At 41.5% G+C, this 12,038-nt stretch overlaps 1 pseudogene; it reads left to right on the top strand.

Moving 5' to 3' along the window:
- Positions 1-7,765: 7,765 nt before the first annotated feature.
- Positions 7,766-9,335, top strand: LOC113929760 (annotated as a pseudogene).
- The last annotated feature ends 2,703 nt before the right edge of the window (positions 9,336-12,038 follow it).

The following is a 12,038-nucleotide window of genomic DNA, read 5'->3' as shown; positions in this document are numbered from 1 at the left end:
CACCTGCCACACATGTCTGTCACCATCCTAGGGGTGAGGGTTTCCGAGGCACTTTGGGGCTTGTCAGTCTCCTGTAGTTTGTCATCAATCCCTCCGTCAGGGCCTGAGTAGCCCCTCCGTGTGCTGATTACGCCCATCAACTCTTTGATCTTTTCCCTCTGCATATACACACACACATCTGTGTAATGATGGTTGCTCATTGCCATTTTCTTGTCATCATCATCATTCATTCATTTATCAGTCCATTGATTCTTTGATTCATTCACTGATTTATTCATTTGGCCATTCATTTATTCGTTTCTCTGTAGACCAGTATTGAAAAGATTTATACACAGGGTGACTCAATCCTACCACAAAATGCTTCGGAGCATACCTGCATTCTCTTTATATAATTTCCTTTTCAGTGTTCTTTCATCTCAGACCTCACTTAGAGCTGGTCCCTTTTCCCTCCCTCCTTCTGTTCCTCTCATCTTCTATGTAGACATCTCTGATGGGCTTTGTTCAAGGAGATTGCTCACACGTTTAAAAGGTCAGGGCTGGCTGTGTAGAAAGAGCTCCATGGGCTGGTGCTGGTGCAAGGTGGCACCAGAGAGTGAAAGAAGTTGACTAACAGTCAACTGCAAAAAATACTGTAAATATTTAAGTTGCCCAAGTTTTCCTTTCTCTCTTTAATAATAGCTCTGTGGTGTGTATGACCTGTGAGTCTACTCCAGGGCAGCCTATGGGAAGGGAATGTTCTGGAACCCAGAGACTCCAGTGTGCCTGTTACTGTGCTCACAATGGGGCAACGGAAACCATCAGAGATCCCACAGCCTCCTGACCGTTGTTAACCCCCCATGCTCCTTTTGTTCAGTCTGAAGCCTGGTTTCTTCATTTTCCTCTCCCCACTGTGCAGCCTTTCTACTCCAGCAGAGCTACGACCGACCCACACAGGGATCCTTCGGCAGCACCTACTTGGTTCCTGAATTCTCCATCTACTTTCACAGGCTCCATTTCTTGAATGTGTGCTTCTGGATTTGAGCCCGTTTTCAATAACCTGGCTGATGTCCCATCTCTTATCCTTGGCCATGCCAGTCCAGCTCCCAGAGATCAGACTCAAAGATATCCCCCCGGGCTGACAGACTGCTGGCTTGGGGTCCTGAATTTCTAAGGGTGATCCACTTTGAATGCCCCATTCCTGTGCTTCACACACCTGCTGGGCTCCTGTTCCCCCTCAACCGCCTGCTCAGGCTGTCTGCAGTTGTGCTCGCCTGCCCCGCACAAAACCAGAATTCACTGCAGCTGCAGCTGCTCGGTTCCCTCTCCCTCCCTTGTGTTTGACCCATGGGGACCAACCAAGATGCATCCAAGGCCCGCTGCCTCTCCCCCTTCTATCCATCCGTGAGTATTGCCAGGCCTGGCTGAATCCCACAGAGTGACACAGGCGACAGTCATGCGTGAACTCAAGGTAATGGCATTTGCTGTTGTGTAGATCTGTGCCATAAAAAGAAGAGCCAAAACTTGAATGAGCAGAGAAATTTCGGGACCACATGCAAAACTTCTCTCTGTGAAATGTCTCCAAGAACAGAAAAGACAACTAGTTGTGTACTTTGATTATTTCCTAGTTTTGCATTCTGGAATGTGAGCATAAAAATGTCTTTAGGGGGGCGCTTGGGTGGCTCAGTCGTTAAGCGGCTGCCTTCGGCTCAGGTCACGGTACCAGGGTCCTGGGATCGAGCCCCACATCGGGCTCCCTGCTCCACGGGGAGCCTGCTTCTCCCTCTCCCGCTCCCCCTGCTTGTGTTCCCTCTCTCACCATCTCTCTCTCTCTCTGTCAAATAAATAAATAAAATCTTAAACAAAAAATGTCTTTAGGATGCATGCTGTGCCGCTCCCTTTTATGCCAACCCTCTTGATAATGCGATTATTTTGTATTACTTTATCAAAATCATTTTCATGTGTCTTTAAAGAACCTGCTTAGTAGCAGGGTATCCTAGTGGAAAGAGTACTGGCCTGTGTTCTGGTCCAGTCTCTCTGGAACATACTAGCTGTTTGTGTGTTTTGTTCTCTTTTGTTTTTATTGAAGTGTAATTGAAATACAATATCCTATTAGTTTCAGATGTACATCATGGTGATTCTATGTTTTTATACATTATGAAATGATCCCCATAAGTCTAGTTACTATCTGTCACCATACGAAATTATGACAGTGTTATTGACCATATTCCCTATGCTGTACATAACATCCCCATGACTTAATTATTTCACAGCTGGAAGTTTATACCTCTTAACCCCCTTCACCTATTTCACCCACTCAACCCCTCCTCCCTCTGGTAACCAGCAGTTTGTTTCCTGTATCTATGAGTCTGTTTCTGTTTTGTTCTGTTTGTTCATTTGTTTTGTTTTTAGATTCCACATATGAGTGAAATCATATGGTATTTGTCTTTCTCTGACTGACTTATTTCACTTAGCATAATACCCTCTAGGTCCACCCATGTTGTTGCAAATGGCAAGATTTCATTTATTTTAGTGGCTGGAGATATATATATATATATATATATATATATATATATATAGAAAGAGAGAGAGAGAGAGAGAGTATATGAGAGAGAGGTGGTATGTATGTATATATATATACATACATACCACCTCTCATCTATTCATCCGTTGATGGACACTTAAGTTGCATAAGTGGTCTGGATTAATTTTCTGGGAAAGGGGTCTGTTCCCCCTTTGAAGTCTTGGAGCCCAACTGTGAGGGTATACCCTCACTCATTTCACCCATTTAGTCAGTTTGCATGAATGTACCAACACATATTTATTGAATATTTACTATGGACCATGAAGTGTGTTAGGTGCTAGAGATATAATCATGAATGAACACCTATATGGTTCCTGTTCTCTTGAAGGGTTCTCCACCTGGGCACTTTTGACATTTTGTTTTGAGACTCTCTGGAGCACTGTAGCATGTTTATCAGCATATCTGACCTCTACCCACTAGATACTGGTACCACCTCTCTAGTTGAGACATCCAAAAATGCCGCCAGCCATTGCCAAATGTTTTTTAGGGGAGAGGGGGAAGGGGGTGGCAGATTATCCAGGGCTGAGAACGACTGGTCTAGAATTATTAATGATTAACAATTACTGAGCTCTTACTAGGTGCCAGGTGCAGTGTTAAGCACAGCTAGCCAAAAGGTAGATAACAGTGGAAATTTGTAAGCAGTCCCTACTAAAACATCTATCACAACAATATTTACTAAATGTAAGAACACATGCATACAAAACAGTAACACTCAGTATGCAAGCATATACATACAAACCAAAAGGTGTTCATCATGCCCATTAGAAAGGTTGCTTGGGTAGGTTATGGGAGTAAAAAGGAATAAACGTAAAGGAACATACAAACAAAGGCCTTACATGGGATCAATGAAGATAAGGTGTCTCAAACTGAGTATGAGTAACTCAGCTTCCAGACTCTGGAGACCTAAATAAACAGATCAACGTAGTGCCCACCACCTGCCCCCTGAAAAAAACCTGAACACAGAAGCAGCCTCTTTGGAGTTCTTGAATAGCAAGTATAGGAGCAGTCTTCTGTTTTAAAAACAGTAGACATCTAGCCCACCCCTGGTCCTTTAAATTCAGCCCAACCTATCATTGCCCTTGTGTTGCTGCAAATACAGACCACCAGCAACGGCAACTCCCAGCACTATCCTAGGAGAGCTGCCTCAGGTTGCCCCACATGCCTACTCTCTCTCTCAACCCTCCCTTCTGGCTAGCTGCTGGGCTTTCCATTCCTGCCCTGGTCCCATGGTTCTTCCCCCCCGCCCCGAAATAACTTTATTGAAATGTAATTTACCTGCCATACAATTCACCCATTCAAAATGTACAATTCAATGGCTTTTAGTATATTCACAGAATTGGGCAGCCATCACCACAATCAATTTTTGAATATTTTTATCACCCCAAAAAGAAACACAGCAACGCCCAGTCCTTCTGTGTGCCACCTCCCTCCCCACCCCCTCCCCCACTCTAAGGCAACCACCATTTAACTTTCTGCATGGATAGATTTGCCTATTCTGGACATTTCATACAAATGGAATTATATAATATGCGCTCTTCTGTGACTGGCTTCTTTCACGTAGCATAATGTTTTCAAGATTCATCCACGTTGTAGCATGTTTCAGTGCTTCATTCCTTTTTATTGCAAAATTATATTCTGTCATGTGAATATACCATATTTTATTTGTTTTTTTCTTCAGTTGATGAACACTTGGGTTGTTTCCAGTTTTTGGCAATTATGTATAATGCCGCTATGACATTTGTGTATAAGTTGTTGTGTGGACATACGTTTTCATTTCTGTTGGGTGTACATCTAGGAGGGGAATTGCTGGGTCATGTGGTAACTCTCTATTCAACCTGTTGAGGAACTGCCAGACTGGTTTTCCTCAAAGCAGCTGCAACATTTTACGTTCATACCAGCAGTATATGAGGGTTCCAGTTTTCCCCATCTCTGTCAACACTCACTATCATCTCTGTCTTTTTTTTAAAGTTATTTATATATTTATTCGAGAGAGACAGAGATAGCGAAAGGGAGCACAAGCAGGAAGGAGAGGGAGAAGCAGGCTCCCCACCAAGCAGGGAGCCTGATACAGGACTCCATCCCAGGACCCTGGGATCATGACCTGAACAGAAGGCAGACGCTTCACCGACTGAGCCACCCAGGCGCCCTCATATCTGTCTTTTTGATTATGGCCCCCTCATTCTCACTATTGGCTCCTGGCTCTTGTTTGGCTTACTAACCTTAGGTGTCCTGCATTTCCTTGATCTCAGGAATTTTTTGGTTTCTTGTAAAAGGTGTTTTCCATCACACTGGCAGAATTAGCCCTTGACTTCCCCCACTAAGGAAAAAGGCTTGCAGATGTTGGTGTTCTCAGATGCCACCCCCAAAATAAAAGACTAGAGAAAGAAGAAGGTGAATGTGACTGACAGTAATGCTTTTCTTTCTTTCATATTCCAGTTGCTGGACTGACCAGCTGAGGGGCTGAGGAGGGGCTGACCTGAGGACAGCAATCATTTTGGATTCCAACCTGAGTGTGCCAAGGATGATGACATGGCCAGTGCAATTTTAGGTTTAGAGGTAATCTCTCATTTCCTTTGTTCTTTTTATTTTCTGCAAAGGGAAAGATGAGGGAGAGGATTCTCTGCACTAGGTATGGTAATAATAAATAACTGTTTTTACTGACAGTAACTTACAATTGATAATGATAATCGTTTCTCTTATCAGTGACTTCTCTTTTATGACTGGTTTATTTAGAAACAACTGCTGGCGTTTGTACCATTTCTATGTGTTCCAGGCTGAAGAGTCCTAGTTGAGGGTAAGACAGATTTCAGTATTATCACAGCTAAAGGAGAAACGCTGTCAGCACAAAGAGAAAAGCTATCAGAAAAGTCATGGATTGTGTTTCTGTTTAACCCCCTTTTCTTAGACCAGGATAACAAGTAGAGTCTTCTGACTTGGAAAATTGACTTGGGTTTGGATTTCTCAAGCATACTTGAATTTTACCTTAGGAAACCAGGCTCAGTGAGTACACTTATTTCAGTAACAATTCTATACACAGCAGAAGCCTTTACTTAACAACAATTTAGATTCAGGAATAGATTAAATCCATTAACTGGGCGGGTGTTTTCTCCCTCACTGTGGTTATTAACCAAATTGCTAGCATTAGTTGTAACACAGATAACCATGTTTAAAGATAACCTAGACCTACTATCTTAGCATTTTTATCTTAATGGGCTTGGTTAGGAAATACATTCTTAACCTATATAGTTTTATAGAATTCAAGTATAAACTTTTATTTTGTTTGTTTAAGGGAGAGAGAGAGAGAGAGCATGTGTGGTGGGGAGAGGCAGAGGCAGAGGGAGAGAGAGAATCTCAAGCAGGCTCCAGCTTGAAGTCAAGAGTCAGATGCTTAACTGCCTGAGCCGCCCAGGTGCCTCTCAAGCGTAAACTTTTATAAACATCAACTCTCTTGAGATATAATTCACTTATATTTTAAGGGTACTGATCAATGAGCTATACATTTTTGTAACCACTACTATGCTCAATATATAGAGCATCTCCATCACTTTTTCCTCCTGTCCTTTGCTGTCAATTGCCACCCATTGTCTGGCCCCAGGCAAACACTAATATACTTTATGTCACTAGATTAGTTCTGCCATTTTGTGAATTTTATATAAATGGAACCAGAGTGTTTTTGAGATTCATCCATGCTGCTGCACGTATCAATTGTTCATGACTTTTTACTGCTTGATATTTCTCAGTGTATGGATGCACCAAAATGATAAAGTTTATCCTAGGAATGAAAGGTTGAAAAGACATTGGAGGGCACCTGGGTGGCTCAGTCATTAAGCGTCTGCCTTTGGCTCAGGTCATGTGATCCCAGGGTCCTGGGATTGAGTCCCACATCAGGCTCCCTGCTCCTTGGGAACCTGCTTCTCCCTCTGCCTCTCATGAATAAATAAATAAAATCTTTAAAAAAAAAAAAGAAAAGACATTGGAAATCACCATGTTACCAGAATAAAGGTGAAAAAGAATATGATCTTCTCAATATATGCAGAAAAGGTACATGACAAAATTCGATACCCATTCACAATGAATACTCTCTGCAGACTAGTAACAGAAGGGAAATATCCTAACTTGATAAAGGACATAAACAGGAAGCATGATACTTAATGGCTATATCAGTTATCTATTGCTGTGTAAAAAATTATCCCCCCAAATTAAGCAATAAACACTTATCATCTTACTATTTCTGAGGGCTAGGGATTTGAGAGCAGGTTAGTAGAGTGGTTCTGACTGAGATTCTTTCATGAGGTTGCATTCAAGATATCAGCTGGGACTACAGTCATTTGAAGCCTTGATTAGGACTAAAAGATCTGCGTCCAAGATAGCTCATACACAAAGCTGTTGGGACAAGGCTTCAGGTGTTTACTCATTATTTGATGGAAGCCTTAGGTCCTCACCATATGGATCTCTTCATAAGTCTTCTTGTGTGTTCCCAAGGCTTGGTAAATGACTTCCCCAAGAGTAAGTGATCCAAGAAAAAGAGAAGGCAAGAAGGAAGCCCCAATGCCATTTATGATCTGATCTTCTGGAAGTCACAGTCCTTTCCAACAGAATCTATTCATTAGAAGTGAGTCACTAACTACTGCTCTCAATGAGAATTCAGGGGAAGGGGAAAAGACTGCACTCTCTGAGGGGAGGAGTATAAGAGAAATTGTGACTATATTTCAAAACCACCACAAAGGTGAAAGATGAAATGCTTTGCTGCAGGAATATCAGGAACAAGGAAGAATAAATACTCTCAACATTTTTATTCAACACTCTCCTGGAGGTCCTAGCCATCACAATACAGCAAGTAAAAGAACAAGGCATATGGATCAGAAAGGCAGAAGTAAACTGTCTTTATGTGCAGATGACATATTTGTGAACATAGAAAATTTAAGGGAATCTGCCCAAAAGCTATAAAAATCTAAATAAATTTTGCAAAGTTGTATGATACAAGTTCAATATACAAAATTTAATTAAATTTTTATATACTAGCAACAATCAATGGTAAAGTGAAAATTTTCAATGCCATTTAAAATACTATCAAAGACACACCGTCTTTGGGGGTGATCCATGGTAGACATCTTGAGGGCAGCTGACCCGCAGACTGTGCGCCCCGGACCACCTCCTGTGGAAGCCTGAGCCGGCCGTGTAGCTTTCTCCCTTTGTCTCATAAACATGGCCACCAACAAGAATGCTAATTCACCAGCTGCCCGCCTTAACAGATTCAAGAACAAGGGGAAAGACAGTACAGAAATGAGGCAGCGCCGAATAGAAGTTAATGTGGAGCTGAGGAAAGCTAAGAAGGATGACCAGATGCCGAAAAGGAGAAACATAAGCTCGTTTCCTGATGATGTTACCTCTCCACTACAGGACAACCACAACAACCAGGGCACTGTAAATTGGTCTGTTGATAACATTGTCAAAGGCGTAAATAGCAACAATTTGGAAAGCCAGCTCCAGGCTACTCAAGCTGCTAGGAAACTGCTTTCTAGGGAAAAAGAGCCCCCCATAGACAACATAATCCGGGCTGGTTTGATTCCAAAATTTGTGTCCTTCTTGGGCAGAACTGATTGTAGTCCCATTCAGTTTGAATCTGCTTGGGCTCTCACTAACGTTGCTTCTGGGATGTCAGAACAGACCAAGGCTGTGGTAGATGGAGGTGCTATCCCAGCATTCATTTCTCTGTTGGCATCTTCCCATGCCCACATCAGTGAACAAGCTGTATGGGCTCTAGGACACATTGCTGGTGATGGTTCAGTTTTTCGAGACTTGGTTATCAAGTATGGTGCAGTTGACCCACTATTGGCTCTCCTTGCAGTTCCTGATATGTCATCTTTAGCATGTGGTTACTTACGTAACCTTACTTGGACACTTTTAAACCTTTGTTGCAACAAGAGTCCTGCACCCCCATTAGATGCTGCTGAGCAGATTGTTCCTGCCTTAGTTCGTCTCCTGCATCATGATGATCCAGAAGTATTGGCAGATACCTGCTGGGCCATTTCCTACCTTACTGATGGCCCGAATGAATGGATTGAAATGGTTGTGAAAACAAGAGTTGTGCCCCAGCTTGTGAAGCTTCTAGGAGCTACCGAATTGCCCATTGTGATTCTTGCTCTAAGACCCATAGGAAATATTGTCACTGGGATAGTGAACAGACTCAGGTTGTAATAGATGCAGGAGCACTTGCTGTTTTTCCCAGCCTCCTAACAAACCCCCAAACTGATATTCAGAAGGAAGTTACGTGGACAATGTCAAACATCATAGCTGGTCGCCAGGACCAGATACAGCAAGTTGTGAATCATGGATTAGTCCCATTCCTCGTTGATGTCCTCTCTAAGGCAGACTTTAAGACACAAAAGGAAGCTGTCTGGGCTGTGACCAACTATACAAGTGGTGGGACAGTTGAACAGATTGTATACTTCGTTCATTGTGGCGTAATAGAACCATTGATGAACCTCTTAACTGCAAAAGATACCAAAATTATTCTGGTTATTCTGGACGCCATTTCAAACATCTTTCAGGCTGCTGAGAAACTAGGTGAAACTGAGAAACTTAGTATAATGATTGAAGAATCGAAGTTCTACAAAACCATGAAAATGAGTCTGTGTACAAAGCTGCATTAAACTTGATTGAGAAGCATTTCTCTGTAGAGGAAGAGGAAGATCAGAATGTTGTGCCAAAAACTACCTCCGAAGGCTGTATGTTCCAAGTTTAGGATGGCACTCCCGGGACCTTTGGCTTTTAGATTGTACAGCTGAGGCAGAACGTTGTTTGTTGTGTACTCTGTTTGGTAGAAGTTTGTCTTACTCTTTCTCTTCTAAGAACTCTTTTTAAATGTGTTTTGTTATTGTAGCACTTTTTACAACAAAACTCTACTTGACGAGTTCCAAACTGTACAACCTGTATGAAGCTCCTCCTCACAGTGGGTTTCTTATTTCTATGTGGAATCTCCTCTCTTGCAGTGTCCTGTAAATAAAGATTAAATTCCACTCTTTTCTTTAAAAAAAAACTATTAAAAATACAAAAAATATTTAAGCATAAGTTTGGTAAAAGGTGTGCAAGACCTGTACATTGAAAACTATGAAACATTGCTAGGAGAAAGTAAATAAGACCTAAATAAATAGAGTGATATGTCATGTTCATGGATTGGAAGTCTCGTGGTTGCTCAGTTGTCATTTTTCTCCAAATTGATCTATAGATTCAACACAATCTCAAGCAAAATACTAGCAGGCATTTTGTAGAAACGTATGAACTGAATCTGAAATTCATATGGAAATAAGGAATATTGAATAGCCAAAATAATTTTGAAAAAGAACAAAGATGAAGGGTTTACACAGTCTGATTTCAAGATTTATTACAAATTTTATTATTATAAGTCATCAAGAATTGTCTTATGACAGACATATAGAATAATGAATCAAAACATAGAGCCTAGTAATTGGCATTATACATGTAATTTTTCATATATATGAGTGAGAAATAGATTTATATATATGTGTGTATATATCTATGTCTATATCCAGTTGATTTTTGACAAAGGTGCCAAGTTATTTCAATGGGGGAAAGCTTTTCAACAAATGGTGTTGGGACAACTGTGTATCTCTATTGAAAAAAAAAGAACCTTGACCCTTAGCTCACACTATATATAAAAATTAACTCAAAATGGGTCATAGACCTGAATGTTAAAGTTAAAACTATAACATATTTTGAAAAAAAAGATAACTGAGAAAATCTTAGAAAACTTGGAGAAGACAAAAAAATTACATAGGCTACAACAAGTACCAACCATAAGAGAAAAAAATGGATACATTGGATTTTATCAAAATTAAAATCTTCTGTTCTTCAAGTATACATGCAACCAAGAGAATAGCAGGGATCAGGGTGGAGAAGGCGGTGTGTACACTGGATCCTCCATTGGTGAAGGACAGTGGCCAGGTAGTCAGTAAATGAGAGTGACCAGGAATGAAGACAGTATCATGAATATTAGGATTCTCAGAGGTTGGAGCATCCTGGCTTCCTATCAGAGGATCAAGGACGTGGACCTCCCTTCCTGACCCTAGGTTTGTGCAGTCTGAAACGGTGGTGTCCTGGGTGGGCCAGGCAGGGAAGACCAAGGCGGGGAGCAGATCTCAGTAAAGGCAGGTGGTGGAGAGAAATGCCCAGGGAACTGGTTCAGGATGTAAGAGGTGTGTGGTTACAGAGTAAGACTTCCGGGGGCTTGGTATAAGAATTTGGGAGGATTAAGGAGGGCATGTGTTGGGATGAGCACTGGGTGTTATACGCAACTAATAGGTCACTGAACACTACAATAAAAACTTATGATGTACTATCTGCTGGCTAACTGAACATAATAAAAAAATAAATAATTTTTTTTTAAAAAGGAGTTTGGGAGGAAAATGAGACATGTTAGGAAGGAGAGGTCCTGAGGGTAGAGGACAGGAGAGACATGTTTTGGACCATGGATTTAGGAAAATTTAGTCCTCTCAGTCTCTCACAGCAGTGAGAGGTGTGTGAGAATTTTTTCCTTGAATAGTCTCACAAAAGAATTTTGAAAACCCTCTTTACTTTTGCTGTTGTTGTTTTTATTAAAATATAACTTTTCTAAGATACACAAATCTTAAGTGTACCAGCTCAGTGAACTTTTCCATATTTATACACACTCACATTATCGCCACAAAGATGGGGATGTAGAACATTTCCAGTACTCGGCAGGCTCCCTCCTGCTCCCTTTTTAGTGATACCTTCCCTTTCCCTCCCATAGGTAACCAATATTCCGACTTGTATCACCATCCTCTCACATTTTTAAGTTAATGTGAAAAGTTTTCTATTGTAAATCTAAGGAATTGCAAAGGATGTCATTTCTGGCATATTATATAGTGTACCTTGGCCCGCAGACTTAACCAGTTTCATTTATGGTAATGTCTGCTGTGTATCTAAATGGCAAAGCCAGTCTTCATTGTCAAACCAATTAGCCAGACTGAATTTGCAGTTAGAAGAAGTCAGACTTCATTCATCAATTCATATAAACGTGTTCCTATGTCTCCCTGTGATGGATTTATCTTACTTTTGGACTCTAATTCTAAAACAGATAGATGGGGGCATAAAACTCAGAGATGTGCCAGACGGTTGTTACCTGCATGAAACAAGGCACTGATGCTTTCATATTCTTACGAAGCTTTTTGTTTTGCCCCCAGGGACTGCCTCACCGATTCTCCCTCCGCACAGGAGAGAGCCAAGCATTTTCCCCCTGTCCTTTCTTAGGTACCTCCTAAGTTTTTAGATGTGGGCATGCATATTTGGGATTTGGGAGAAGGGTTACCGAGAGAGAGGTTGGAAAGGAGACCTGGCTGGCTATTGCAGACCAAAGTCAGGAAAGGGTACACCTGGAAATTAAAGATGTGTAACCAGCCTGCCGCCAACAGTCCGTGCCCGCTTACCGCAGGGAAGA

The sequence above is a fragment of the Zalophus californianus genome, chromosome 5 (genome assembly GCF_009762305.2).
Source record: "Zalophus californianus isolate mZalCal1 chromosome 5, mZalCal1.pri.v2, whole genome shotgun sequence".
In the NCBI taxonomy this organism is placed as follows: Eukaryota; Metazoa; Chordata; class Mammalia; order Carnivora; family Otariidae; genus Zalophus; species Zalophus californianus.
The sequence above is the reverse complement of the archived record's forward strand: the minus strand, read 5'-3'. Positions and strand labels throughout refer to the sequence as shown.